General features: G+C 39.8%; 1 protein-coding gene and 1 non-coding gene across 7 annotated transcripts in view; one reads left to right on the top strand and one right to left on the bottom strand.

Annotated features, from left to right (window-relative positions):
* BMPR1A (bone morphogenetic protein receptor type 1A) overlaps nt 1-23,890 on the bottom strand; it is a 145,178-nt gene that overhangs the window by 37,518 nt on the left and 83,770 nt on the right. For 5 of the 6 annotated variants that reach the window (XM_060406335.1, XM_012104920.5, XM_060406336.1 and 2 more), the window contains one exon: nt 20,317-20,431. The gene's annotated coding sequence lies outside the window, so the exon portion shown is untranslated. Of the gene's footprint in view, nt 1-1,087; nt 18,886-20,316; nt 20,432-23,890 lie in introns of those variants that run through there. The other variant, XM_060406338.1, reaches the window with a different exon arrangement.
* On the top strand, nt 2,169-2,275 carry LOC114110893 (U6 spliceosomal RNA). The gene has a single exon (XR_003587062.1). It is a non-coding gene; the product is annotated as a U6 spliceosomal RNA (small nuclear RNA).

Raw genomic sequence — 23,890 nt, 5'->3', positions numbered from 1 at the left:
CCATCACTCCCTAAACTAATATATACATATACAAATGGAGCAACACTACTCAGGTTATTTTTATATTAGTGTAAAAAACAGTCACTCATATCTAAACATAAAACCTTAAGAAAATAACATGCTTAAATAAAGTTATGTGAGTTATCTGTGGTAATACACAGGAATCTCATCAAAAAGCCTGCCTTAGAGTCCATGCTGTGGAAACTTGTGATGGGTAAGACATTCATAATGAGGTCTTCTGGGAAGCCTGAAAAAGGAGCAAAAAGAACCAATCACAGAGCTAACTTCTGACCTACAGTAGGATTAGGGAAGTCCCACTTTACAAACACATTTCTAATTGTTGTGTCTCCATCCCACCTGAGGTCACCAATTTTATCAACACCCCTGAAATTACCTTCTAACTAGACCTTCCCTTTTCCCAATGTTCAATTATTTATTCAAAGCAAATTGAACATATTTATACCTTTGTTTTTCTGCTCAATTACCCTCTCTTCATTCAAAATCTTTTACTTTCCTTCTGTGCCAAGAAACTGTTCTCCCCAACACAAGTGAAATTCTTCCCGGAACAGAGATGCAAGACAAACCAGTAAGGCATTATTACAGTTGATGTGCTTAGAGGCTTTATACCCCTCACCAGGGGCCTCAGAAGTAGATGTACAAACAAATGCTTCTTGGTTTATGAACTCTTTCAAAAAACAGGAGACAATCTATTTTTAAAATACCATTTCTTCAAAGTTTGTTTGTTTAACCATATCAAACAAAAAGCCTCACAAGTAATTAGAACTTGTTTATGCTGTCCACCCACTGGTACATCAGTGGTCAGAAGAGATGCTTAACGCCAGCAGCTAACTGAAGGGGCCTAGGTATTATTCTTCGGTCTCTCCTCTAGAACAAGCACAAATGACAAGGAAAGAAATAAACAGCAACAAAACAGGTAGAGCGGCTGCAGAAATGTCCAGGAGGGACAAGAAGCTGGTCACCCCAACAGGGCTCTCCCAGTGGCTCAGTGGTAAAGAATCTGCCTGCAATGCAAAGGTTCAGTCTCTGGGTTGGAAAGATCCCCTGAAGGAGGGTATGGGCAACTCACTCTAGTACTGTTGCCTGGAGAATTCCACGGACAGAGGAACCTGGCAGGCTATGGTCCATATGGTCGCAAAGAGTCGGACAAGCCAGAAGTGGCAGCACGCACACACGTAGGTGTATTATGGGCAACGGTAAACAACGCTGTGTTTGTTTCTGCAGAGTATTTTTACAGAGAGAAAGTCAGTGTTATGTGGCTAGTGACTGGTTCAAGGTAGAACGTAAGATAGATCTAAGTCTTTTATGCCAATTAAATGAGAGAAACTCATATATAGTATTTAGTGGCAACTTTATGTCATTAGCATATCACCAGTTTTATGATGTACAAGCTAGTTTTACATGCATTACACCATATATTGGGCTTTCCTGGCGGCTCAGATGGTAAAGTGTCTGCCTACAATGCAGGAGACCCAGGTTCAATCCCTGGGTCAAGAAAATTTCCTGGAGAAGGAAACAGCAACCCACTCCAATATTCTTGCCTGGAAAATCCCATGGATGGAGGAGCCTGGTAGGTTACAGTCCATTAGGTCTCAAAGAGTCAGACATGACTGAGCAACTTCACTTTCACACCATATATAGATGACCCTTACAGTAAGTAAAATTATTCCTACTTTTAAAGAGAAGACAAGTTCAAGAAGCTAAAGTGACTTGCTGAATTCTACATAGCTAGCAACCTGAAGGGAAAACTACAAACTCAGGTCTTTTATTCCCAAGTGTAGCATTTTATCCAGTAAGCCACAAGTAAGCACATCACACCTGTACTTACGCAGTCGGCAAAGAATCCACCTGCAATTCAGGAGACCTCCGGTTCAATCCCTGGGTCAGGAAGATCCCCTGGAGAAGGGCATGGCAACCCACCCAGGATTCTTGCCTGGAGAATCCCCATGGACAAAGGAGCCTGGAGCCTGGTGGGCTACAGTCCATAGGGTTGCAAACAGTCGGACACGACTGAGCGACTAAGGACAAGCACATCAAAAGGGAAACAGGAAGCTGTTTTCTACTGAGTCATGTAACATCGACACACATAAGATTTTATTTCATCATCACAGAAGAGAGCGACGCTCAGCAAAGTTAAGAAACTTGCTCAAGTGCTCGCTTCGGCATCACAGAGACTAAAATTGGAATGATACAGAGAAGATCAGCGTGGCCCCTGCACAAGGGTGACTCGCAAATTCGTTAAGTGTTCCATATTTAAAAAAAAAAAAAGAAACTTGCTCAAGTTCACAAAACCAGTAAGTGGCAAGTCTGCTGCTGAGAAGGCCCAAATTCCACTCCCTCAGTCAAGAGTGATAGATACTGAGAAAAAAAGAAAACTACTGTGCTCCTTATTACACTACTGCTTTTCAGCTATATCAAAACAACACACCCCCCTCCTCAAAAAAAAGAAACCACCAAACAACCTAAGCACTCTGCTATGTGACGCTGACCTGGGACAAGTTTTTTACCTGACAACAAGTCTTCTACCAGCTGGCTTCTTGATAGGTTCTGGCAACACGGGAACTAGAGAGGGCTGGAGGAAGGAAGAAGGAACTTGCATCTTCCTGATCTTGTCTGCTGCTCCTGTCAGAATTACCTGAACAATATCCTTTGCCATGGTTGCAGCAGGAGACTCAATTCTCAGCTTCCTTCTACACTCCCAGAACCAGCCTTGCGGGCCCTGTTCAGACCCAGACGGGAGTGCCAGTGCTTCAAGACCCCAGAGCAGGTCCCTGGGGGCCAGCACAGCCGGGCTCTAAGCTCCCTTCATAGAGGACTGGGTCAGGGCTCCACAAGGGCAGTTTTTCTCCAAGCTTTTAGGTTCTGAAACTTCAACCTTTAGGGGTGTATTTGTTTCCCACAATTAGTACTTCTGTTTTAGTTCCAATGTTCCTCTGGCTTTTCAATCCTCCAGTACCTGTGTAGTTAATTCCTTACACGAAATTCTCTGTTAAAATAACCAGTGTGGTTTCAACCTTCCTGACTGGGCCCTGATTGATACAAATATTTTCAGAAAACAGATCTCAGAGAGCAAGTGACTGACTATACCCACACGTACCACATAGATATTTTTATATACATTCATTTCATCAAAGACACCTAACATTTCCTAAGTGCTTATAAAGTGAGCTTTAATAGATATTCAGAGAGTATTCTAAGATATTCTGACTTTAGGGATGAGTTCTTCTAGACTCAGTACATTTCATTTTTCTGACCACAAATAATTTTAACCTATCAAAGTTAGAAATTTGTTCAAGACTGGTTGGTCCTTCTAACCCATGTGACCCAAGTCAAAATGCTTGAATTTGGCTATCAAAACAGAGTTTTCTTCTCCTTAGCAACATTCAGTTCAGTTCAGTTCAGTTGCTCAGTCGTGTCTGACTCTTTGTAACCCCATGAATTGCAGCACGCCAGGCCTCCCTGTCCATCACCAACTGCCGGAGTTCACTCAGACTCACGTCCATCGAGTCGGTGATGCCATCCAGACATCTCATCCTCTCTCATCCCCTTTTCTTTCTGCCCGTAATCCCTCCCAGCATCAGAGTCTTTTCCAATGAGTCAACTCTTTGCATGAGGTGGCCAAAGTATTGGAGTTTCAGCTTTAGCATCAGTCCTTCCAAAGAACACCCAGGACTGATCTCCTTTAGAATGGACTGGTTGGATCTCCTTGCAGTCCAAGGGACTCTCAAGAGTCTTCTCCAACACCACAGTTCAAAAGCATCAATTCTTCAGTGTTCAGCTTTCTTCACAGTCCAACTCTCACATCCATACATGACTACTGGAAAAACCATAGCCTTGACTAGACGGACCTTTGTTGGCAAAGTAATGTCTCTGCTTTTGAATATGCTATCTAGGTTGGTCATAACTTTCCTTCCAGGAGGAGTAAGCATCTTTACATTTAATTAAAAACTTTTGTAATTAACTTAGTAAAACCCTGTGGCCAAAAAAGCTTAATTCAAATGCTAAATCAATTTTTAAGGAGAATATTAACTAATCTCTAGAACCAGGGAGAAAAAAGTCAAAGCAGAACTTCAAGAATAACAAAGAGCAAACCCATATCTCACTCAGGAAATCAAATCAAAGTGTATCTGCATTTATCCTCTCAATTTGAAACACTTTTCCAGAAAGTCACAAGCTTTTTCAATTTTGTACCTCCCTAAGAAAATCAGCAGCTGCAAGAAAATCTGGAAATACACGGTGACTTTTGGTTGGACCAATAACTGGGACATGACAGGACACAGAGTAACCAGAGACCCAAACGGAAAATACAGCGCAGTGTGCAAGGACAACCCTCAAATCAGAGAACTGGCTCAACCAAATGCCAACAGGCTTTCCTTGTTGAGAAACACCTAGTCTTGACTAGAATGACCAATCAGATTCCTTTTTTCTTGGTGGAGGGGGTGGGCAGCACTGCAAGGCTTGCTGGATTTTAGCTCCCTGACCAGAGATTGAACCTACCAGAGTAGTTAGAAGTGCAGAATTCCAACTACGGGACTGTCAGGGAATTTCCCAGATTCCATCATTATCTGAAGGCTCCTCTGAGGTTCTGGATGTTCAAAAAGCAATAGTTTTAAGCCTCTTAGAAGCAAAATTATCTTAAACTGATATGCAACTTCATTTTTACTTGACTTTTTTTTCTTCTCATTCGACCACTTTACAAAAACAATCATATTCTTGCTGTGCTAACCAAAGAGATTGTACAATGCAAAAGGATTTTAAAAATCAAGCGTTTTTCTCCACTTTTTTCTCTATCTACAGCTTTCAAAAATGCCGTGTATATAGGTTTCCCTGAAGCTCCAGGAGTAGAGGCCCTGTCCTCGGCCAAGCCAATTAGCATTCTCTATCTTCTATGCCACAATGAAAAGTTCAGGGGTAAACTGTTCTTACATAGTGTCTAAGGTGGGGGTTGGAGAAGGAAATGGCACCCCACTCCAGTACTCTTGCCTGGAAAATCCCATGGACAGAGGAGCCTGGTAGGCTACAGTCCATGGGGTTGCAAAGAGTCGGACATGACTGAGCAACTTCACTTTCACTTTCAAGGGGGCCTGTCGAGACAGTCTTTCTTTCAGATTGAATATGAACAAGAAAATTGCGGCTTCTGGCAGCTACGTTGGGACCTGAAGGGAAACCAGAGGTACAGCCAGGAGACTAAAAGAAGCCAGATCCTTGGAGCTACCAATGAGTTGCTTAAGCAACTCTGCCTGATGTCTGAATTGCTTAGGGACTTTTCAGTTAACAGCCAATAAATTCTCTTTATTTTTTAGGTCAGAGAGAGTCAGTTTTTCTGTTATAACAGAAGATTAAAGGAGAAAGTATACTTGAATATTCTGAGTTAGGTCAGTATCAAAGTAGTGTTTTAAGCCAAATATCTCAGAAAAGATACTAGATAACACATATGCCAAAAAAAGAGACTGGTTCAAGGAAGAATTACTTTTAAGAGATAGCTCAAACAGCATAAAAATTTACTTATATAATTAGCAGCTGTATAATTTATTGCTCCGGTCTTTCTCCTTTTATCCCCCAAGTCTGCTAGACCCTCAGTCTTTCCCAACACAACAGCCTCTCTACTTCTAGTTTCCCAGACCTAAAACCTTGGAGTCATTCTTAGCAACTCCCTTCTTCCTTCTCATACTCCAGTCCATGAGGTCAACAAATCCTGTTGGTGCTTCCTTCAAAATATATCATGCACTTCTCATGACATCCAGTTATCTCTCTGGTCCATGCCGCTAACACCTTTTGCCTAGATTACTGAAAAAGTCTCCTAGAACTGGACTCCCTGCTTCGACCCATATCCACGCAAAGTATATTCTCAACACAGCAGCCGAAGTGGTGATAGAAGGCCTATTAGATCACATCACTCCCCATTTCACGACTCCCAGTGGTTTCCCAACTTACCCAGAGTTAATGCCGACGTCTGCAGCGGCCAGTGTGACTGCAGCTCCTCTACTTGAGCAGCAAGGGCCTCCCGGTTCTTCAAGCACGTCAGGGAAGGCCCTGCTGCAGGACCTTTGCACTAGCAAGGTCCTCTCCCCATTACATTCCTCCCCAAGACATCTATCTACCTGGATGACCTGCCACCTGACCTCTTCCAAGTGCTTAGTCAATATCCCTTTCTTATTTAGTGTTCCTGCTCACCCTATTTAAAACTGTAATACCATCTGCATCCCTGGCATTCCCATATTCCTTCCCTGATATTTTTCTCTTCAGCACTTGTCACCCTGTAATTTAATATATAATTTATTATTTGTTTTATTGCCTGCCACCTGCTCCAGAATGCACACTCTGTAAGGGCAGGGGTATAATTCTACTTTTTCACTCTGTATTTCTAGCAACTAGAACAGTGCTTGGCACACAGCTGGTACTAAATAAATATTTGCTGAGGGAATGACTGAGTACAACAGAAGGAATTAAAACCTCATGCCAATTCCTTTTACTTTCATATGCAAATGAGACTTTCCCATAAGGGCTCCGCTGTGGATAAACTATTCCATTTCCTTATCTCAACACAACTGAAATGATACAAAAACCACACCACTTCCTTTGGTTCACTTTGAGTCCTGACTTGTGTCAAGATCCAGTAAAAAAAAACACAACACAATTTTTTCCCACTGTTTTCAGTGGATATACTCAAGTTTAAGATACAAATTAAAAGGTCTTAAGAAAGATGTGTTTAAGTAAACACTGTTTTCCAAGATCTAAAATATTGCTTAAGGCAAACAATGGCTTGGGTTATAATCTGACAATACCCCACAGTTTTAGTAAGTTAAATAATTGTGGAAATAACCACAGACAAAAAGAAAATACAGTCCTTTTTGGGGAACAAACAATGTGGTCTGATGAAGGGAACTTCAAAGCATTATCTACACTCAACTGCAGAGACACTGTCTACACTTAAAGCAGACAAAGAAGAGTTCAAAGGTCATATTTATATTAAACTGAAACTCACCAAAGGCCTTGAATAAGACTAGAAGGTGTTAAAATCAGGTTGCTAACAATCCTTCCCTGACAAGCATGAACCACAAACTACAGGAAACTAAATACTGCAAACCTACAGGTCTAAGAAACAACACTCGAGGTCACAAATTCGGGAGTATTATTGTGAAACACTTGGAAATCTAGCAAGTTTTCCGCCTTTTAGATGAAACGTCTCCCTTCTCTTTACACTGTCAGAACATTTTTGGGGTTAAAATGTGCTAGTTGAGAATGGTTTTACAAAGGAGTTCTGCGGCAGACTTGACATTAATGTGTCCTTTTCTCCCCTCTAGTATCTTTCTTTCAGCTCTAAGATATCTAGTTTAACTACTTATCAACTTACACTTTTATTAAAGAAAGGATTGTAAGGAACATAGTCTTAGAGTCAGGAGACCTAGGATTCAGTTGCAAATTCTGTCTAATTGGCTAGTTGATCTTGGACAACTCATTTCACTCTCTAGACCTTAGTTTCCTCATCTGAAATAAAATAACCATTTAATTTTATTAAACTGATTTATTAAAATATATAATACCATGAAGACTTCTCTCTCTCATATCCTATGAGTCTATGAACTACACTCACTGAATACAGTGCCTTAAAGACATCACCTAAGAATTATCTAGGCGCTGAGTAAAGCAGGGCAAGTATCACTGAAGCTGCACACTTTCTCTGGAACTGAGGGAACCACTGTTCTGATTGTGCCATTTAACACTGCTGTCTTTATATACTTTTATACTTTATGTGGTATATACCCCAAGCAATACTGTTTTACATACTGCTAAATTTGCTACAGATGCATAAAAATTGTATCATTCTATTACTTTGTGTATATTTTAATATTTTGCTTATTTTTCACTCAACATTGTGGTTTCCATCATAGCCACACACAGCTCCTTTTAATCCACTTCCACTGTTGCACAGTGTTCCATTTTATGAATATTTTATAGCTGTACATAGCCTTTCTCACACTGATGGACATTTAGGCTGTCCCCATGTTTCGATATCATAATAACGCCGCAATAAATAAACCGGAATAGATGCTTTTGTTACTGTTTTGGGGTAAATAATTCGGAAGGACAGATTTCCTGAAGTGGGATTCTGGGTCTAATGGTAGTTAGGTAGATATTTTGGTAATCCCCTCTGGGATTTTGTACTTTTCCATTTGGTACTTCCAAACGGCATTTAAGAACAATTTTAAAATACTGCTGAAGAATGGAGAATAAACTTAACACATGGAAAAATATACCACATGATACACAGAAAACCTCAAGATCATGTGTATCAATTTTTCCTAAATTAATCATAAATTTAATGATATTCTTTCTCACATTACAGTCCCCTTTTATTCTTTATTTGCTAAGAGTTTTCATCATAAATGGCGCTGAATTTCATCAAGAGTTTTTTCTCCACTCACTGATATTATCACAATGGCTTCCTCCTTCAATGTGCTAATGCATAAATTAATTAGCAATAATCCATATTAAGAGCTCTCTTAAAGAGTAACCCATCTATGGTAGTTCTGGCATTCACAACTTCATTCATATTCCTCTTTTCAAGAGATGGAATCTAATTACTTCAAAAGTGGGCTGGACTCCCTACTAACAAACAGAATAAAGTGAAAGTGACAAAGCATGACTTCTGAGACCAAGTCTTGAAAGGCAATGCAGCTCTCTCCTTGCTCTCTTCCTTGGACCATTTATTCTGGGGAAAGCCAGATGCCATTGTGCAAAGATATTCAAAGAATCTGTAGAGAGGCTCACGCAGGGAGGAACAGAGGCTCCTGCCAACTGCCAAGAGAATGCACCATCTTTGAAGCGGATTCTCCTCCAGTCAAGCTTTCAGATGAAAGCAGCCCCTGCTGACATAACTACAGTTTCACAAAATACCCTGAACCAAAACCACCTGGTAAACTGCTCCTGAATTCCTGTAAGTTAATTTAAGCTTTCATTACCTCAAGTCTCTAGGTTTTAGGATGAGCTGTTGTGCAGCAATAATAATTAACACACTACCATTCTTGGATTTCTGGGATAAATTCTGTTTTGTCATTATTAAATAATAATTGTCTGGTCTCTGTGCCTGGTTCCTGGGTAACAGGACTGTCTTTGTTATTTACAAGCCTCATGGATCACACTTGAGTTTATGCTAATGAATGACTCAGGATGGGGGCTGGTCACCAAAATGACCAGTGATATGGTTAGAGTGTTGGGGCTTTGAGCCAGTCCAATCTTCAGGGAGTTTGGATAGGGCTAAAGATTGAGTTCAATCATGTGGCCAATCGTTCAGTCATGGCTATCTAATGAAACTTCGATAAGAACAGCACACCACGGCTCAGATAACCTTCCTGGCTAGTGACCTATTTGATACATAGCCAGGATGACATATCCTGATTCCAGGAGAAACAGGCATGTAAGCTCCACATCTGGAACCCTCCCCAACCTCACTTTGTGTGTCTCTTTCATTTGGCTGGTCCCAATTTGTATCTTTATAATATTAAGTTCTGTGAGTCGTATAAATGAACTGTCAGACTGCAGGGGCGGGGGTGGTGGTGGGAGGGTGGTCATGGGAATCCTTCTGGATTTGCAGCCAGTCAGTCAGAAGTGTGAGGAACCTGGGACACCCAGACTTGCGACTGGCATCTCAAGTGAGCACAGTTTTGTTGGGGGCTGTGCCCTTAAATCTGTGGAGTCTGACACTTAACAGTAGGTAGGCAGTATCAGAATTGTATTGCAGTATTACAGACATGACCATGTTTCAATAACACCACTGGATTTGTTTTGCTAACATTTTGTTAGGTTTTATATCCATGTTCATAAAAAAGACTGACCTATAATTATTTTCTCATATTATCCATGCCTACTTTTAGTATCAAGGTTATACTACTCACACAGAATAAGCCGAGGAACCTTATTTTGCTATTCTCTTAAATAGTCTGTGTAAATCTGGACATATCTACCACATGAATAGTCTGACAGTACTCACCTTTAAAATTATCTGAGCCATGGGCTTATCAGTGAGTGTGCAGGAGGTGGCAGATCTTTCACTACAAATTAAAATTCCCTAATAATAAAAGAAATATCTAGGTTTTTTGTTTAGCCATAATCAATTTTATTAAGTAACATTTTTTAAACTGTTGTTTTATTTAATTTGTAAAACAAAAAAAAAGAAAAAATATTGTAAAATGATGCATTGGAGAAGGAAATGGCAACCCACTCCAGTGTTCTTGCCTGGAGAACTCCAGGGACAGGGTAGCCTGGTGGGCCTCCGTCTATGGGGTCGCAAAGAGTCGGACATGACTGAAGTGACTCAGCAGCAGCAGCAAAGCTATTCAAGGTATCTCTTATCTTTAAAAAATCTCTTTTATATCTGAGGTTATGTCCTCCCCTCCATTCCCAACACTACTTGTGCTTCCTGGGTTTTTCTTGATCTGTCATTCAAATGGTCTGTCCATTTTATTAGTTTTTTCAGGAAACCAACTTTTGAATATGTCAATTCTCTCCATCATATCATAAAAGTCTTTTCCCCCATTAATTTCAAACCTAATTCTATCACTCATTAGCTAGAAGCCTCAGTTTTCTCATCTGTAAAGTGGGAATAATAATAGTACCTACACCTCACACTGTTGTTATGAATGAGATAATCCTTGTAAGGCACAGGGAACGGTGCTTGGTACATGTAACAGATGCTCTACAAGTGTCAGCCTTTATCTTTATTATCTACTTTACTTCACTTCAGTTTATATTGCTCTTCTTTTCCTAGATTAAATTACTTCATCAATATTTTAATCTTTTAATACATCTACTTCTGCTTTACTATGCCAAAGCCTTTGTGTGGATCACAACAAACTGTGGAAAAGTCTTAAAGAGATGGGAATACCAGACCATCTGACCTGCCTCTTGAGAAATCTGTATGCCAGTCAGGAAGCAATAGTTAGAACTGGACATAGTACAACAGACTGGTTCCAAATTGGGAAAAGAGTATGTCAAGGCTGTATATTGTCACCTTGCTTATTTAACTTATATACAGAGTACATCATGAGAAATGCTGGGCTGGATGAACCACAAGCTGGAATCAAGATTGCCAGGAAAAATATCAATAATCTCAGCTATGCAGATGACACCACCCTTATGGCAGAAAGCAAAGAACTAAAGAGTATCTTGATGAAAGTGAAAGAGGAGAGTGAAAAAGTTGGCTTAAAACTCAACATTCAGGAAGCTAAGATCATGGCCATCTGGTCCCATCACTTCACAGCAAACAGGCGGGGAAACAGTGGAAACAATGGCTGAAGGTCTGTCTAGTCAAAGCTATGGTTTTTCCGGTAGTCATGTATGGATGTGAGAGTTGGACTATAAAGAAAGCTGAGTGCCAAAGAACTGATGCTTTTGAACTACGGTGTTGGAGAAGACTCTTGAGCGTCCCTTGGACTGCAAGATCAAACCAGTCAATCCTAAAGGAAATCAGTCCAGAATATTCACTGGAAGGACTGATGCTGAAGCTGAAACTCCAATACTTTGGCCACCTGATGTGAAGAACTGACTCATTTGAAAAGACCCTGACACTGGGAAAGACTGAAGGTGGGAGGAGAAGGGGACGTCAGAGGATGAGATGGTTGGATGACACTACCGACTCGATGGACATGAGTCTGAGTAAACGCCAGGAGTTGGTGATGGACAGGGAGGCCTGGCGTGCTGCAGTCCATGGGGTTGCAAACAGTTGGACATGACTGAGTGACTGAACTGAACTGAACTGAATGTAAGCCTTCAACATGTCACACAAGTTTAACATGTCCTAATTTTCTTTACGGTTTAGCTCTAGCTGTTTTCTGACTTGCATTATCATTTTATTTTTGACCTGTAGGTTTTTAAGTTTCCAAATGCGTGTCTGTATATACTGTTTGTCATTCAGTTTTAACTGAAATGTATTGGTTGACAAAAAATATGGCTATGATTATTTGAACTATACAATCTAGAGAATGGTAACTTAATAAAACGCTAATTTCTAAACCAAACCTGACCTTTTAAAAGGGCTTCCCTAGTGACTCGGTCGGTAAAGCGTCTGCCTGCAATGCGGGAGACCTGGGTTCAAACCCTGGGTTGGGCAGATCCCCTGGAGAAGGGAATGCCTACCCACTCCAGTATTCTGGCCTGGAGAATTCCATGGACACAGGAGCCTAGCGGGCTATAGTCCATGCGGTCAAACAGAGTCGGACGCGACTGAGTGACTAACATTTTAATTTACAACTTTTAAAACTAAATGACCTTGTCATGGTCTCTGCTTTAAAAATATATATATGAATATTCTCATTTCATAGGATGAAATTACCAAGACATAAGAACTGTTATGATCTGGCCTCTGCCAGGCTTTCTAACGCCATCCTCCCACTCACTTCTCATACCCTTACAATGATCCAACTATAGTGGAGTCACTGAAGCCTCTATATTTACAGGCATCCCTTTCACACTCCTTTGCACATTCTTTTCGTTCTTTCCTTAGTTTCCCACCAGGTTAACTACAATTCACTCTTCAGACCTGTTCTGCTCCTCCGCTGTGTAGGCAATCCCTGATTCCTACATATCAGGCTCAGTGAGCTGGCCTATGTGTACTTGTACTGTACCCAGAGCACGAATCTTCTATCTAGGTTGGTCATAACTTTTCTTCCAAGGAGTAAGCGTCTTTTCATCTCACGGCTGCAGTCACCATCTGCAGTCATTTTGGAGGCCTATGTGTACTTGTACTGTACCACAGCTCTCAAAGAACACTCATTCATGAAGTTTTTATTAATTATTTGGTATTTGCTTCACACCAATTATACAACAGTAAATGAAACAGACATGATCCCTCTTCTAATAACACTTATTTAATCAGGAGATGTTTTTTGACTTATCTTGCACTGCTTATAATCTCTATTTTCTAGCATGTTACTGAGCAAAACATTAAGTGTTCAATAAGTGAATGAAAGGAATAAAAATATTAGTATCTTAAGGGAAACATAATTGGGGAGTTAAATCAACTATAAAATCACATAATAAACTCTACAAGTTCTTTATAAGTATACTGACATCTACCAATGCATCTACCAAGTCAAGTGGGCCTTAGAGAGCATCACTACGAACAAAGCTAGTGGAGGTGATGGAATTACAGTTGAGCTGTTTCAAATCCTGAAAGATGATGCTGTGAAAGTGCTGCACTAATTATGCCAGCACATTTGGAAAACTCAGCAGTGGCCACAGGACTGGAAAAGGTCAGTTTTCATTCCAATCCCAAAGAAAGGCAATGCCAAAGAATGCTCAAACTACCGCACAATTGCACTCATCTCACACACTAGGAAAGTAATGCTCAAAATTCTCCAAGCTAGGCTTCAGCAATACGTGAATCGTGAACTCCCTGATGTTCAAGCTGTTTTAGAAAAGGCAGAGGAACCAGAGATCAAATTGCCAACATCTGCTGGATCATGGAAAAAGCAAGAGAGTTCCAGAAAAAACATCTATTTCTGATGTTTATTGACTATGCCAAAGCCTTTGACTGTGTGGATCACAATAAACTGTGGAAAATTCTGAAGGAGATGGGAATACCAGACCACCTGACCTGCCTCTTGAGAAACCTATATGCGGGTCAGGAAGCAACAGTTAGAACTGGACATGGAACAACAGACTGGTTCCAAATAGGAAAAGGAGTACATCAAGGCTGTATATTGTCACCCTGCTTATTTAACTTCTATGCAGAGTACATCATGAGAAACGCTGGACTGGAAGAAACAGAAGCTGGAATCAAGACAGCCGGGAGAAATATCAATCATCTCAGATATGCAGATGACACCACCTTTATGGCAGAAAGTGAAGAAGAACTAAAAAGCCTCTTGATGAAAGTGAAAGAAGAGAGCGAAAAAGTTGGCTTAAAGCTCAACATTCAGAAAACTAAGATCATGGCATCCGGTCCCATCACTTCATGGGAAATAGATGGGGAAACAGTGGAAACAGTGTCAGACTTTATATTTTTGGGCTCCAAAATGACTGCAGATGGTGACTGCAGCCATGAAATTAAAAGACGCTTACTCCTTGGAAGAAAAGTTATGACCAACCTAGATAGTATATTCAAAAGCAGAGACATTAACTTTGCCGACTAAGGTCCGTCTAGTCAAGGCTATGGTTTTTCCTGTGGTCATGTATGGATGTGAGAGTTGGACTGTGAAGAAGGCTGAGCCCCAAAGAATTGATGCTTTTGAACTGTGGTGTTGGAGAAGACTCTTGAGAGTCCCTTGGACTGCAAGGAGATCCAACCAGTCCATTCTGAAGGAGATCAACCCTGGGATTTCTTTGGAAGGAATGATGCTAAAGCTGAAACTCCAGTACTTTGGCCACCTCATGAGAAGAGTTGACTCATTGGAAAAGACTCTGATGCTGGGAGGGATTGGGGGCAGGAGGAGAAGGGGATGACTTAGGATGAGATGGCTGGATGGCATCATGGACTCGATGGATGTGAGTCTGAGTGAACTCCGGGAGATGGTGATGGACAGGGAGGCCTGCTGTGCTGCGATTCATGGGGTCGCAAAGAGTCGGACACGACTGAGCAACTGAACTGAACTGAACTGAACCAATGCATTTCCAAACCTATTGCCAGCTACTACTAAGCCAACAATCCTAGTACTAGCTCAGGAACTTTGTTCCCCGTATCACCATCTTTTGGTGATTTCTAGATGGTAGAGAAAAGAACTTCAGATTCAAGTCACGAAACGGGGAACCTCAGTATACTCAAAAGCCCCCCTTTTCCCAATATTTCGGGTTTATTTCATAGTTTGAACTGTCTTTGCTCTAAGTTTACTTTTTCTTACAATGTTTTTATACTATGCAGTAAGAAATCTAACACGTTATACATACTTAACATGTACTAATCCATTTAATCCTCACACAGACTTTGAGGCAAGTATTCTCATTATGTATAATTTTATAAAAATATATCCTAAAAATCAATAGCCTGATGGTAACGTAAAGGTCAGTGAGATGCCAACTGGGTGGAGGGGAGCGTGGTAAGGAGGGGAGTGGGATGAGGATAGTGAAGAGGGCCTTGGGCTTTGCTGCATACTGCTCAGAATTGTATATAAGAACTTATGCATGTCTCATTTATGTAATCTTTTAAAAAGTTTTAAAACTTTTAAAACTGTTAAATCAGACCTCCTCTGACACTTAATCACAAAAAAATAGATAATAGATGGGAAAGTGGAAAAGAGGGAGGAAAGGAAGGAAGCAGATGAACTCAGAGGTTAAACTAGAATTTCTATCTGAGACAGCTGGATTGGAAATTACCTTATAAACCTATAAAACAGTGGAACAGGAGAGAAGTATTAGGATGGAGGATAAAGACAGGAATTGAAATGTCACTATGAAACTGAAAGCGTTCAATCATGTCTGACTCTTTGCAACCCCATGGACCTTGTCTCACCAGGCTCCTCTGTCCATGGAATTCTCCAGGCAGAATACTAGAATGGGAGGGGGAAAAAATGGAATATACTAGAGTGGGTAGCCATTCACTTCTCCAGGGGATCTTCCTGATCCACGGATCGAACCCAGGGGTCTCACACTGCAGGCAGGCAGATTCTTCACTGTCTGAGCCACAACTGAAAGATGCTACTGGAAATCTTGGGGCATGCTCTTCCCACAAAATCATATGCAGCTGCAATGACACAAACCACTACCTGAATCTGAAAGCATCCAAACTGGGGAATGATCAAATAAGTACGCAAGGAGAATATAAACCAAACTTAAACTAAGAAAAGAATAAAGGTGTCTTCACTATGAGGAGGCAGCCAACTGAAGAGAATGAGAAGAAACTGTCTGTCTCCCCTTCAGGAGGAGCACAATAACCAAAGAGCCTGAGGGCAAGGCCTGCAGCATGTTTCTGAGACTAGGAGTTGTGGGCTTCTCTAAAGAAAGCAGTGGGTGTGGGAAAACAGTCTCAATGCAGTCCAAGGAGAGACCAACAGTGAAGATGAAGCTCCTTTTCAAGCTGGGAACGGCAACTGCTTTAGTGCAACGGAGGGCCTTCTAAAGGCTGCTCCGTCTAAAAAATAAATCTCTGCAGACCTAGAAGCGACTGTCACCTGCCACACTGCTAGCAGACCTTGCAGCTGGGAGGGCCGAGCCCTGAGGACTCCTCCCAGAGCTTCAAGGGACGGGTAACAATCGGTTGGTCCCTTTGTAATCGCTCCACAGGATAGAAACAACTCTGTCTTTCATACCTACTAGTTTGTCTCTGAACAATAGATGCCTACAGCCAGAACCCAAAATTTTGGAATGGGCCTAAAAGAACACAATTCATTTAAAGGGAATTCAGCTAACAGAGGAAAGGCTAAAGGTGAAAATCAGAATAGGCAGAAAAGACTGGGTGGCAATGAACATCCGAGACACCAAGAGGGTGTCAGCTGTGCCAGTGAAGAAGAAATTCACAGATGCCAAAAAAAGGAGCTGCCGACCTGGATCCTGATGCAAGATTTTACCCCCAAAAGCACCGTCAGAGCATTTCAAAGAGGTAACTACCGGCGTAACAACAAGTGATCAGTGCGACAAAGGGAGAACCCTCGGGGTTTCTACGGTGCCGGCAGCTGACATGCTTTCCAACCACTGTTTCCTACAAGAAACTCAAATATGGACAGGTGTGTAAGGACCGCTGATCAGGGCCCAGGGTGAAGGGGGCACTCTGCCTTTCTTGCCATGACCATCTTACCCTGTACCTCTCTTTGAGGAACTTCATATCTACTGCATCCTTTTACATCCTAATTGAGAATTAATGCCCAATGAAGGATGACTAGTACATTTTAAAAAATTTAGAGATTAAAAAAAAGAGAGAGAGACTGGGCAACTGAGACTGACAACTTTATTTTCAATATACCATGTTGAAATATTTTAAATATTGCAAAGTCCTAAATCAACCATCAATTAAGAGTTGAAAAGAACTTTAATAAAAGCATTAACATTAGTCAGTTTAATATTGATTATGGAGGTGGCATTATCTCACTATAAGGTATTTCTCTAAGGACATAATCATACTAACATTTATTTATTAATAAGGAAACATCAAGTTCTGCTTAATGAGCATCTTCACAGGTCTCCATTCTTTTAGGAATAAATTTTAATATATGAGATACCATCTTTCAGGAAAAGTGTCAGAATTAGACCTGCAGAAATACTTCAAACATTTTTATATTTTCTAAATCTTACACAGCATTAAAGTGCAACAGAAGATAACCATGTGCAGAATACTATTCATTTCTCTTCGAACTACTACTCTTCTAAAAGAAGCAATACTTTCCTTTCTTTTTTTAATAGTATCCCCTTTTCAGCGTGCTAAGGCTTGAAAGACAATGTGCAAAAGTATTTGTTATCTGTAAAGAAATGAAGAGAGCAGCAACACAGCAGAACATCACTGCTAATGTTTCTTTAAACTTAGAAAACTTAGATTCAACCAGATTCAAAGAATTACTTCTGTTTGCTCTTCACGATGCCCAACACTATCATCCCTGCTATCCAGATAAAAAATGTGGGCAACATTATCTCTTTTCAACACCCAGTCACAAATCAGTGTCCCTTCTTCCTTCACAACACACCTACACCAGTTTTTCCTTTGTATTTCTATCATCACTCTGACTGAATCCTATTACCTCAAGCTTAACGACTCCCACAACCTTACAAGCTCCCTGCGTCCTCACTCCATTTCTCTAACATGAGGACCATGTTCTTTATTTTTTGATTTCTCCTTTGTGACTGTTGCTACACAGATCAACAGGAATCCCCGAAAAGTAATATTCTATAGAACAAAAATTAATGCTCTGGGGCCTTAAACTAGAACAGGGAAAAACAAGCCTAGAAAAAAATAATATGAGCAGATGGAGGAAAAACACAGGTCAATTTAAAAATCAGCTCAAGAGTATCATATATGCAAAGGGGTATGAAAAAGAAAATTATATATTTGCTGAATGATCAATGCTTAAAGGTTTTTGCAACTTCAGATAAGTTGATCCCTACCTTGAAATTCTCATTACTTCTTGACTGAAACAATTAAGAGTATCCTAATTGCCAGGGCTTTTGGTAGCTCCCCCCTCCAAACTATCATTCACATCACTGCCACACTGATTGTCACAAAACACAATTATGATTCAAACTTTCTAGAGACTGCCAACTACTCACAAAATGAAGTCTAAACTCCCAACCATGGCATCCAGAGTTCTTCACAAACAAGCTCTCTTTCAGTCTTGTCACTCAAACCCGCTCTCACATCTTGAGTTCAAACCACACGAAACTACTTCCTCTGTCTTCTGTACGTTCTCCGCATTTCAGGCTTCCTCTGCTGCCCCTGTCCGTGGGATTCCCCAGGTGAGAATACTGGGATGGGTTGTCATTTCCTTCTCAATGGGATCTTCCTGACCCAGGGATCAGGGTCTCCTGCATCACAGCAGGTGGATTCTTTACCACTGAGCCAACTGGTAAGGCAATTCTTTTCCCAAGATTCCTGGGAAGCCCCAGCAATCTTCTACTCATCCTTTAAGACGCCACTGAAACACCGTTTCCCATGTGAAGCCACTTTGACAATTCTCTGCTCTAACAATACTATGGAGCCCTTCTGGTGACACCGACACACTCTCCCAGTCACACACCACTTTTCAGACTGCATTAACTTTGTGTACTCACCTCTAAACAGATCCTTCTTTGAGAGTAAAGTAAGGAACCCATTTTTACTGAGCATTTCGTATTCTCAGCGCCTGATACAGTCCCTGGTGTAGAATAGGTGTTTAGTAAGTGTTTAAGAGAGAAAGAAGTAGGTGGATGTAAGCAAAGCTGTCACTTAATGCTATACTGCTGAGAGACTTTCTTATTAGAGGAATCTATCCTTGCTTTGATAGGCTAACAAAGAGTTACTGACAGTACAGGCAGAATTATACCTTTTAGAAAATACAAGCTGATAGCAATTGGTAGATAGAAAAAAAGAGTGAGGAGACACACTAAGTGGGGAGAGTCCTTCAATATTTCAGGTGAAATGTTGAAGAACTTAAACTTGGATGATGGTGGGAGAATTAGAAAAGAGAAGATGACAACATTCATGAATCAGAGGTAGAGCTGAAAGGACCTGATCCCTGACTAAGCAGCAAGGAAGAGGCAGAGAGTCCGGTTCTGCACTGAGACTGTGAGCACAGGTGACCAAGAGGTCTAGTAAGAGAAGCGGGAGCACCATGTGTGAAGCGGGCAGTGGAAACACGCGCTGAGGCTTAGAGCACTGTCGGAGCAGAGACAGGAGGTTGAGAGAGATCACTTTAGAGGCCACTGCTGAAATCAAGACGGCAGAAAGACATTAAAAAAAGAATTTCAAAGACACAGATCTTAGGGAAGGCCATTATTTAGTAATGGGAGGACAGCTATTCTCCAAACAAAAATAGGAGGAAAAAACATTTGAAGGAGTAATTAAAGAAGGAGAGCCAGAAAAGCTCAGGGTTATAGAAGCCCCAGTATTTCATGAAAGGAGAAATGGCGACTAACACAGGGATCAAAGAGCAGAACCGAACAGAAGATGCGCCAGAACGTCATGACTGTTCCTCAAACAGGCAGGCAGACCAGCCCAGAAGGGACCGGAGCATGAGCGGATACTGTAAGGAAGCAGAAGCAGAGAGCACAACCTGCTGTTTAAAGAGGGAAAGATAGTAGCAAACTCTCCTATTTCAAGAGGAAAAAGTACGACACATTATATATGTATTCTACCTGTTCGTTTTTAATACAGATCCCTAAAGGATTAAACCTTTTATTGATAATCTGAGTCTCTATGGATTTGAAAATGAACTTGACTTCTCTATCCACATTGTCTTAGAATGGCTTCTCCCCTGTCCCTGATGTTACTGCAGTTTCCACTTCTTTCAATAAATTCTATCTCCAAAGATCTATTATTCAAAGTAACAACTTTACCCTAAATTCTAAATACATGAAAGCTTCAGAATAATGTAAACATTCATTTTAATATAATCTTCTAACTTGTCTTATCATCGTCAGAGGAAAGAAGTAATTATATACATCATTTAATGCTTATTTTCTCTAATTAGAATAAAGAAAGCTATATTAGTAATAAATGCTTTTACTCCTGAAGAGCTGCAACGTTTATAGAGAGATAAAATGCTGTAACTACTTAAGAACTCATAAGGAAGGTGATTCAAGAATAAAGAAGATAATAAAGTTGCAGTGATAAAATAGGACGATTTTTAATTGCTAAGAAATGAGAATTTTCACATTAATTACATTCTTAAGTCTTTTTCTTACCTCAGAGATGTGGCTAGATAAAACTGTACTTCCAATTTTCTCCAAACAGCTTTGACCTATGCTTCCATCTCATGAATTCCAAGACAGTATTAAACTGATGCATATTTTCACAAATCTGTTTAGAAAAAAAGAACATATTTAAGACTGAAAGAATGTTTATTTATCCGAATAACACATGTGGAAGAAATACTAAAATCTTATCATGCATAAAACTATACATTTTTAATGTAAAGTTCTACGGTACATTAGAAACTATCACTTTACAAACCTTTGCTCAAAGACGTTCTAAATTTTGAGTATTTTCAACTTTATAACATAACAGTTCTGTGGAAAAAATTACTCACATGTGAATTTCTGTATCAGCCTAATAAGCTTTCGTGGGGGGAAAAAAATCACATTTCAAATTGAAAAACAAGAACATCAGAAGCAGCACTAAAATTTACAACTCTACAATATTAAGATTCCTACTTGAGAAAAAATATATTTGATCACCCAGCTAGTATTTCAATTTTATCACAAAGTCTCAGTTAGCAGCTTTAATTTCAGGCGGACTTCACCCTAGAATACTGGGAACAGTGAGGGCCAAGAGTTAATCGCGCTGCCAGTTCTACATCCACGGCACAGGTTTCAACCATGTTACTACTGTCATCAGCAACCTACTGCTTTAAGAGACAACGTTCATAAATATAAAAGAAGGAAGCCATTAAAACCTTTAATTTCTTTAAAGACAGGTGTGCTGCTTATTTAGGGATCACAAAAATAATTTCATCGAATGTATCTTTTAACTGAAACTTCAAATAGCACAGTATTCTGTTTCCTATTGTAAAAAGAAAAATTTTAAGCTATATGAACATTACTTATGTCCCACTGCAAGGTCAAAATGCCTTTGTCTTCAAGTCCATTTAGAAGTATCATTTGTGTCACACTGAGGTTTAGTAGTCTTGGCAATAATGACCAAATTCATGTAAACTGGGGCAACTTGAAACGGTCCAGCATATCAGATAGCCTTTCTTAAAGACAAGAGTCTCCACTCAGCAGACAGCCTGCCATAGGGCCATGCTAAATCTTTCATGGTCCAACTAAAGACAGACCGACCCTGAAAGCAATTAGTAATGCTTTGTCTGCATTTAGAAGCCTTTAACAGTCTTCCCAATGCACAAGTTACCTATAACTTCACCAGGTCCCTGATATTTTTCAGGGTACTCATATGACCAAACCTTAGACCATCATTCAGAGTAACAAAGGAGGGTAGTAATGGAGACCTGGTATTTAGCATTTCCCCCCAACCCTGAGATGATCACAGTCTTAAAAAAATTACCTTATAACAATAATAATTTTTTTTAAATGCATTGTTTCCACTTTAGAAAAGGCATAAAGATTTTCCTCTAAAGCCATTCTTTGCCAATTCTTCCCTAGGGCATATGGAAGAAGAGAGGGGAGGAAATCACTACTTGAAGCAAAGCTCAAATTAACCTATTCTCATCAAGTTTTAAAGTCCCATCAAAGTGATTATGTTTAAAAATATACGGCCTGATTCTAGTTCTACCAGGTATTTCCAGTGGATCAAATAATAAATAAAATTAGCACGTAAACCACTTACCAACCATTGTTTATTATAGCACTATTTATTACAACACTTTTTCCTTGGTGTAAAAAAAAAGTTACAAGCTTTAGGCTAAATCTAAAATTAATTAAAAAAAGGAAAATACATAACCCACGACTCTTCAAATATACCACCTGCAGAGTCCAAGACCCTGACCTATCTTCCCTCAATCCTCTCACACGTACAAAGACATTACAAGTCATGAACTTCAGAAAAGTGTTTCCAAGGACTGAATTTAAGACCGGCTAATAAAAACCACGTAAGATTTGACTTTACTACTAACAGGAAAATAAAAGACAACCAAAGGACAGGATGCCCTTCACGCTGCAGGTCTGCAAGCCGATTTTATATACTAGAAATTGTGAGTCAAAGCAAAGCTTTTTCTAACTTTGGCGATTACAGTTCTTTAAGCAGAGATCTATACCGTACTGGCACAGAAACAGAATTCACATAGGCAAAATGCCCGCATCAACTTTAATAGCTCAATTTATAAGACAATGTGCCACAGGCTTTTAGCACTATGAACTGCGTTTAATAGTGACAACGGATCCAGTCAAAACCAAACACTAAACAATTTTAAGTATTAATTTCACCAAAGACTTTGTGCCTGAAATTTTCAAGTTTCTTAGGTCTAGAAGATACATTAAGGAAAAGGTAATTCTTTTAAAAACACATTTGAACTTCTTAATGACTCAGAATAAACGAAAATCGAATCCTTCTGGATATATTCTAAGCTAAGCTAAGTCACTTCAGTCGTGTCTGACTCTGTGCGACCCCAGAGACGGCAGCCCACCAGGCGCCCCGTCCCTGGGATTCTCCAGGCAAGAACACTGGAGTGGGTCGCCATTTCCTTCTCCAGTGCATGAAAGGGAAAAGTGAAAGTGAAGTCGCTCAGTCGTATCCAACTCTTAGCGACCCCGTGGACTGCAGCCTACCAGGCTCCTCCATCTATGGGATTTTCCAGGCAAGAGTACTGGAGTGGGGTGCCATTGATATATTCTAATACTTTCTAATTCAGAGCTAACAGAGGTATTTCCTCTAAGTTAGTAAGTATTTGCAAACATGGGAAAAGTTCATTTTAATCCCATATTGCCTTTACAAAAATCTTTTTCTTTTTGCCATTAAAATGAACACATCCCTCTCAGTTTTGAAGCCCTTCAAAATTATCAAAGTGGTTAAATCTTAAAGCACTGGGATAGTTTAAAGATCACTAACCACACAGAATCCATCAGTGACAAACATCAATTACGGATATCATAGCTATCTTTGAAGTATTAGAACATTACCCATTAACACCTATATAAGATTTGAAAAAAAAAAACTAGTATAAACATGGTTTTGATACTCAGTCTAAGACAAAATTTAAGATTGTTTTTCAACGTGTGAAAGTGAAAGTCGCTCAGCTGTGTCTGACTCCCACCACTTCAAATTTCCTTTCTTCATTTCCCTCTCTTAGCATTCATAAAAAGCATCCCACATACTGTACAAGTACTATTATAGACATCACAGCTGCAATTAAAAAACTATTTTTAGAAATTGAAAATTATAAAATAATCATTTTACGAAATGCCTCAGTACGGTTCTTAACCTAAAGGTATTATTACTATTATAAAACCTCTGGTATATTAACTGAAAAACTCAAACATTATGCTTCAGAACACCATTATATAGTTTTACTGTAACTCTAACAGTATAATCTAGGTTAGTTTGGAATGCATTTCTATAATAAAAAATGTAATCCACAGAAAGGGAAGGTCAACTTATAAATAAATTCTGTTTCAAAAGTTCAATTTATAAATTGAACGTAAGCTTGATTTTGAAACTTAAGATGCATTTTCTCATAAAACTAAAGATATAAACAATGGCATTAAACCCCAAATACAAATGAACTTTAGTGTATAATTCTATGATAGCACTCTTCTGCCTAAGCATATTTTCATATCAAGCTCAAAGTTTCTTATTTTTTGTTGT

Source organism: Ovis aries, chromosome 25 (genome assembly GCF_016772045.2).
Source record: "Ovis aries strain OAR_USU_Benz2616 breed Rambouillet chromosome 25, ARS-UI_Ramb_v3.0, whole genome shotgun sequence".
In the NCBI taxonomy this organism is placed as follows: domain Eukaryota; kingdom Metazoa; phylum Chordata; class Mammalia; order Artiodactyla; family Bovidae; genus Ovis; species Ovis aries.
The sequence above is the reverse complement of the archived record's forward strand: the minus strand, read 5'-3'. Positions and strand labels throughout refer to the sequence as shown.